Source organism: Pithys albifrons, chromosome 6 (genome assembly GCF_047495875.1).
Source record: "Pithys albifrons albifrons isolate INPA30051 chromosome 6, PitAlb_v1, whole genome shotgun sequence".
Taxonomy (NCBI): Eukaryota; Metazoa; Chordata; class Aves; order Passeriformes; family Thamnophilidae; genus Pithys; species Pithys albifrons.
Window position 1 is genome coordinate 9,026,469 of NC_092463.1, and position 7,447 is coordinate 9,033,915.

At 41.0% G+C, this 7,447-nt stretch overlaps 1 long non-coding RNA gene across 2 annotated transcripts; it reads right to left on the bottom strand.

Annotated features, from left to right (window-relative positions):
- Window positions 1-760: 760 nt before the first annotated feature.
- LOC139673604 (uncharacterized) lies at window positions 761-7,218 on the bottom strand. 2 transcript variants are annotated; one of them, XR_011698150.1, is made up of 3 exons: window positions 7,104-7,218; window positions 3,281-3,593; window positions 761-3,080 (listed from the first exon to the last, which is right to left on the bottom strand). It is a non-coding gene; the product is annotated as an uncharacterized lncRNA (long non-coding RNA). The 2 variants fall into 2 exon arrangements; XR_011698151.1 differs by lacking the exon at window positions 7,104-7,218 and adding an exon at window positions 5,371-5,553.
- Between the last annotated feature and the right edge of the window lie 229 nt (window positions 7,219-7,447).

Consider the following 7,447-nt stretch of genomic DNA (forward strand, 5'->3'; position numbering starts at 1 on the left):
CTGGATGACCATAAAATGCAAATAAACCCCCTTCTTAAGTGTCATTTTGAAAATCTTTCACTTCTTTTTTGTTTGTTTTTTTCTTGCCGATTGATGATTTTTAAGTTACTAAAATAATTTAAATTGTTTTTAAATGGGTATTTACCTTAATTTTAGTTAGCCTGGTGTACCAGCCTTGCTGAACTGAGTTCAGACCAGCAAAAGCAACCTGCACCTTCTCTCTGTTTAAGCATCAATCTTTCACTCTGCCCAGTACCTCTGTTGTGCTGGTTGCCAACATTCCCGTCTCCTGTACAGCCAGGAACAGGCCCCATCCCTGCCCAGTCAACTGGAAAACAATCAGACTATTCATGTGCATGATTATTCCCTGGCATAAATGTTTGCAGATACAGTCTGACTGGCATAGGCCTCTGTCATTTCGATAGTTCTACAAGATGGCTTTTTACAATCCTAGTGTTTTTAACCTGTTTATTAACCCACTATGGGGACAGATTATTAGCTGGAGCATGGTAGCATTGCTCAAAATGGCTTCAGTTTGGCATGCTTGTTTTATACCAGCTGGAGAATTTTTCTTGTATTTTTTGTTACCCAAAATGTAGTCCTACGTACCAACCAATTTAATTTTACTACTATGGAATTTACTAAAATAAAACCCTACATATATTAACACTTCTTTTCAGAATTTGCAGTATGGCCTTCTCCAGTATGCTCTTTTATTCCCCAGCTATCCCACAAAAAAAAAAATTATTACGGAGAGGAATTTGTACAACTGTTTTTAATTTATGACCCTCATAACTTGGAAGAGGGGAGGCAGGAAGGAATATCAGTGCAATAAAAGAGTGGAGCTGGTGTAGTGTGAACATTGTCAGAATGTCTCATCTAGGATCTGTGTGGTATAAAACTTCACTGAAAGAATTAAAACATACGCTTAAGTGATCTCGTTTTGGGGGGGTTTAATTAGCAAAAGCTCGGCAATGATGATGTCGTGCTGTCTGATGAGATTAGGTCAGATGATACATCGTTGTATGGTGTGGCATCTTAAAAGGGAATCACCTTATGGCAAGTCAGAGCCATTTCAATACCACATTTAAAGAAATAGCTTCTCAGGGAAAGTTGATTGGTTTCATAAGAGAAGCAGCAGGGTTTTGAGGCCTCCTGTGTGGGAGAATGGAAACAACAGGCAGCTTGAGATCATCTCTATTTCAGCTTTTTTCTCCTCTTATTTGTTCAATTAATTTTCGTGTGTGTGCTTATTTCTTATGGGAAAGGTTGCAAGCCTACTTAAACAGAAAAATGATTTCACATGGCCTGGAGAACCCAACACAAAACACATGGCCAGAGGGCTGTACTTTGCCCTCCCAACCATGAACAAATTCTTTCTCCTCTTCCTCTGTGGTTGTTATTATAATGCTAAGGCAGGAATATTTGGTTGAATATCAGAAATACAGGATTTCCTTAAGCAGTTTTGCTCCCGTAACCACCTCTTTTCCTTCCTTTCTCCCAGTACTCAGCTCAAGCACTTGCACATTTCCTGACCCAGCCCAAGCTTTATTTTGGAAGTACATTCACTGCAGATTCTGTTCCATGCAGGTGATCCCCTGCTACACTACCACAGGGATCTGCTTAGTCAGAAGATGCTTTATAGAACTTCTTCCATTGGATCAATCCCGTACATTTGTAGGAAAATCCTCTTGATATTTAGTTTACTGGGGCCATTTAATTGATATTCATGAAGAAGATAAAAATCCTAGTTCAAAATTAAGCATCAGTTTATACTAAAGGAAACCAAGATTGTCATTCAACAGGACATCACTGATTTATGAAATGCATAAAGTTGCCTAAGAGACTTATTAAGACAAGACTTAGAGACTCAGCAATGGGTGAATAAGAACTTGTAGAAAAGAAGCCATTCCTGTATGTTTTGGTCAAATTCATGCATTTTACTGGAAATTCAAGACTGATAAACTTTCTTTGCTGGCCCTATAAAGAAGGCAAATAAAGAAGATTTTAGGTTACAGTACAGTTGCATCTCTAGAGCCATCATTACTATTGTCTCTGTAGAGAAGTGTTTGCTCTGCTGACTGACACCAGATCATACCACTCTGGTTTAATGAAAATGTCAGTTCTGCTTGAAACTATCTTCTTGCTTTCTTGCATTATCATTTTTGCCTGCAAGATGAAAAGCTTAGATGAAATATTTAATAGGTACAAGTAAAAAAAATAGTTCCCTTTAAATTGAGGAATAAGTCTACAGTAATATTCAATGTAGCAGCAAAGGCCTTACAGGAAAAGAAGGTTCATAATTTGCTGCCCTGAAGGGAATAATTTATTGAACCACTTGGAGATTCACATATTTTCTGCCCTGTGAAGTTAAAACCATACTCCCCTGTGTTGATCTTCAGTGATGCTCTTTCTTCATTTGACACTGGTGGAAGAATGTTATGAATATGGATGAAAGGTCAGCGGTTTCAGGAGGAGCCGGTCTGCTTCGATGGGGTCAGCTGTAGGGGCAGCTTGAGTAATTTATAGCATACAATCCATCAGTTGAAGATTTATATGCTTGCCAGGCATTATATGAGAACTCATCAGAGTATTATTTATTTCTTTGGGGAAAACAGTTGGATTAGCAGCTCCATAGAAGAATAAAAGCCACAAGCAGGAGACCAGCAGAGCAGTATTTTCAAGATGTAGAAGTGGAGTTATTACATGCTGATTCTTAAAAGCTTCAGGATACTTTAGAGTAATCTTCTTTAATCAGCAGGTGCATGAACTCCCATGTGATCCACATTCATTAAATTGTCTTAAAACCCTGCAAAATATGCATGTTTGCTGACTGCACATATATGCTTGGGGCTGTCCTCACCACAAGAGTTTTGTAAGTAGAAGCTCCATCCATTTCAGATAAACAAGAGTGATCATGACTGAAACAAGCTCTCAGGTAAGCTGGGCACAGATCATGGTGTCATTGCAACACTCCTGGCAAGTCTCAAGTTCCAGGGTATTTCCATGCTGGTGAAATTAATCCCCAAAAATGAGTTGTGGGTAGGTGAGATAGTTGATTGAGGAAGGCTAAGTGACATCTGGAGAAAAAACAGAGGTACCACAGTCTTGGTTACCTGCCAAGCATGGAGCAACTGTACACTTCCTACACACACACAGGCTGCTTTGTTTAAAATTTCCAGAAGATATCCAGAATGCCTCTCACCTCAGTTTCCCTATCTTGCACAATTTGGGGGGGGGGATGAATAAAATTCTGGGCCCTTTCAATATTAATACTTACAGGATGGATGCTTGCTGGGAGATAATGGCATCATCCAACTGCATTTCTTAATAATCAGCTTCAGTGCTTGGGGTTGAATTGCATTTTCTGCAGGAAAAGCTATAGCAGAAACAACTCTGAACTGATTGTATCTGGCCACAGCAGGTAGAAGGACCATGTGGTAGCTCACTGGCCAGATCTAATATCAGAGGGCACAGAAGTTCTCAGAGGAGAGTCCAGTCATCAGCTTTGATTGATGCCTCTCCTTTCGCTGTGGCAGAGCAGATCTATGCAGGTTTCTTCTTTTTTCAAAGACTTGTGCTCCTCCATGGCACTGGTTCCAGAGAGAAAAGGGGGTAGATAACACCAGCAAGCAGCATCTCTAGGAAAAACCAGGGACTGCCACACCAGTCAATGCTGGTCGCACCTGCCCAACAGCTGAGTACTTAGGGATGAGAGTGGATTATACTACTAAATCTCACTAAGGGATTTTAGCCAGCCTTTTTTGTCCTGGGACATGCAGAATAGGTTTTGCATCACATCAGCGGGCACAGCCTTCCCCACAGCACATGCCTGCCTCAGTCATGCCTAGCCTGATTTTGCTTTTGCCATTGGCTGCAACAGGTCAAATTTCTTCTCTTGGGATCTTGAAGAAACATCCTACAGCTTTCCACCCACTCACTGTGAGTTAACTTTGAATAGAGAGACATTCATTAGCACTGTTTTTTATCTTAATTTCTCATTCATTCCCGAGGGTTATTTTCCCCACTCTACATGAGATTTCTCAGTACCTTGCCCTGCATATGCATCAGCTCAAACACACACTGGAGAACAGAGGAGCCAGTACAGCAGAGAGATGCCATGCAGAGGTTCTCCAAGTGCTGTGATTGGGACTGGATGGTCAGGAAAAAACAAGAGTGAAAGAAAATGCAAGGAAAGCAAGAAAAAGGCTGAGGACAGTACACCTAGGTCTTGTACAAGACTTGGAGGCAGCAACGGCAGATACAACATGAGAATTGTCCCACTTTAAGCTTTGTCTGTCATCTTGTATTCCCAAGTAGACTGAAAGCATTTTGTATCAGGGACTGTCTTAACTACCCTTTTATACTACACATTGATCTTTTCTAATACAAATAATTATTTAACAGAAGCTAATGTATACCTGGCAAAGCTGTAAATCAGATCCCTTTAAGACTCCAGGTAAACTGGACATGTCTTTGTAAGAATTTAACTATGAAGACCAGAAACTGAGGAGGAAAGAGAGTTGGTGAAATAGTTAAGGTTGGTGACATGGTTTATAATTCTTTATTTGTTGGACTGGTAATAGCTGAGCTGAAAAATGATCACACAACAAGTCATCTCATTAGCACAGGGAGAAGTTGAATAGGAAATTCTCCAGTGTGTAGTTGGACTGGTCCTGTGATCTGTTGTTCAGCCATAAGCTGATTGCTCAGGACATGTCTGGACAAGGAGAGGAGCTGAGGTTAACCACACTCTGCCCTTTTACAGTGAGCTCAGCAAACTCCATGCAAATGTCCTTTGCAAGTATTTGAAGGGAGGAAAATAAGCAACACAATACTGTACTGGTGGCACAAAAGGACTTTTGAAATTTCCACTTAATACTTGAAAGCTTATTGAACTCTGCCTAGAGCATTGGCCAATTATTTACCAGGTTTCTTTGTTCCACCCTGCAGGATGAAAAATCATGCAGAGGTATTGCTTAGGCTTCCTTGCCCCTACGATCTGTCCTTGCAAACAGAAAAGGACACACAGAGATGGCATTTCCTGTTTTAAAGAAAAAAGAAACCTCCAAACCAACAAACCAACCAACCAACAACAAACAAAAATAAAATCCCCAAATCCCCAAAACCCAACCAACACCCCCCACCCCGAACAGCTATCCTTTAAAAAATTTTATATCTCCTTATAGAGAAGGAGGATAAAATTGGAGAACAAGAGTGACTGTGTCATTCCTAGTCCCCACAGAGCCCCCAAAACAGTGAATAGGAAGAGAGGTTTTGTGCTAATGGGGCTGAGGAGCACTCAGAGCAGCACAAACCTTGAGCTCAAGAGTGCCCAAGAGGGGAAAAGTCTACCTGATGTAACCTTACCCATGCGAAGAGGTGTCAGTATCTTCACAGCCCTAGTCACAAGTTAGGTCATGGACTGTAGATGTCAACAGTGGCCGCAATGATGTCATTGGCCATGGGGCACTTCTTACTCTGCACTTTTGTAGCTCTCTGCCATTTCTGTGCTGTGCTATCAGAGTTAAGTCACTTTCTTCCATCTGTGAGCTAAAGCTGGTTAATTTTTTACATCAGGAGCAGTTAGAGAGGATGGTGCATAGAAACCAGCTTTTAAAAACATTATATGAAAGATGCCTGCTGTTGGGAAATAAATTTAAGAATGCCATTGGCTTAAGGAAAATACCGTGCTGCCTTTCAGACTAATTTAAAACTTGAATTGCAGCCATTTTTAGCTTTAACAAAATCAATAAGACCGTATGCTGTGTCAGTCATTGCCCATTTTAATCTTTGAAGTAATTTTGGCAGCCAATAACAACAATTATCAACATCTGGGAGGTTGAGTTCACCCCTGAAGATCCTCTAGGATTTCAGTGGAATTTTCATATTGCTGAAGTCTTGAACAATCAAGTCCTAACCTGGTCACAAGTGCATTAAATAGAACAGGGCAATAAGCTGGTATTTGGCTCTAGTTTACATTTAAGATGACGCTCCCTTCAAAAACACTTGCATCACGAGGTGGAAATGGTAAAATTGATGATGATGATGACATGAAAAGGGCCGAGGTGTTCAATAAATATTTTTGTTCTGAATTTGGAAACAAGAAGAATCATGCACAAATGTCATGAGGACAATGCACTTTCCATCCCATTAGTAACCAAGGAGGCTATTAAACAGTATTACTAGAGATAAATATTATTACCTTAACTAGTCCAGGCAACTGTCAACCTCACAACTGAAATGAATTAGCTCAAGGGATCTCTGACTCAGTCAGTCTTGGAGGACTGCAAATGGTTTAGAGGACTGGTGAAAAGCTGCATTTTGGGTAAATCATTAAAAAAAAATCACCAGGGCATTGTAAGTAATTATAAGCCAGCCAGCTTAGCCATTCTGGGCAAAGTAATGAAATACTGGTATGGAAGTCATCAGTAAAGAATGTCAGTGGAAATAATAGGGTCAATATGATTTACAGAGAAGAAATCCTGTGGAAAAAAACTTGACTTTGTCTTTTCCTGAAATACTGGCCTGGTTGATAACAGCTACTAAATAGACATAAGCAGCCTTTTTTAGACTGCTTTATCTGCTTTATTTTTTGCAATACTCTCATAAATTATCACAATAACATTCAGGTAGGTGAATAGAGAATAGATAGCCTGGAAAGTCTTGAGCAAAATATGGACTTCAGGAATGACTCAGTGAGAAACAGTATAAACGGGTCCTGATAGTGCAGCCAGCATCACCCTGCTGCTTCTTCTGTGGTGGCTACTTTGTGCAGTTTGTGTAAAACTGACTCCAAATAAAAAAATGGGGATGCCAGGGTTTGTAGGAATGCCAGTTAAAGCCATTTTTGTACTGCTGCCTTCTCAGTTACTGGCTATGAAAAAATATAATCGTATAACTGGGTTACAGCTGGTCCCTCTGGGTATAGAAAATCCAGAGAGGTGCAGAACAGGAGCTCAGCCCTGGGGCTTGTCTCCCAGCTGAGGCAGAAGGGACAAGTGCTGGTTGGACACAGAAGCAAGTTGATCTGAACTGCTCCACTTTTGTGCCCATGCAGAGTCCCCAGATACGCCTCTGACCCTCTTGGCTCAGGAACTCACCTGCTGGCTGGAGATGGGCTGTGTCCTCTCCTGCATTGCTCCTGGAAACCTCAGCCCCCTGCACCACAGTCCAGCTTCACAGACCCACTGGAACACAAGAGGCTCAGAGTTCAGGATTCTGGTTTTCAGTCACCAAAGCAGTTGTGCTGAAGTATTTAGCACAGCTGAGTGCTTCCTCTGTGCTCTGACTGCTTTTGCTAGACAGCGTAAAATTACAAAGCTGACAAGTAAACCTGAAGATGCTGACATCTTTTCACAGCATGATTTCACATCTCTCAGAATTTACAGTCCAAATTCCTCTTCTGGGGAGGAAGAAAGGCAGGAAAGGCTTTGAACATCCTCAT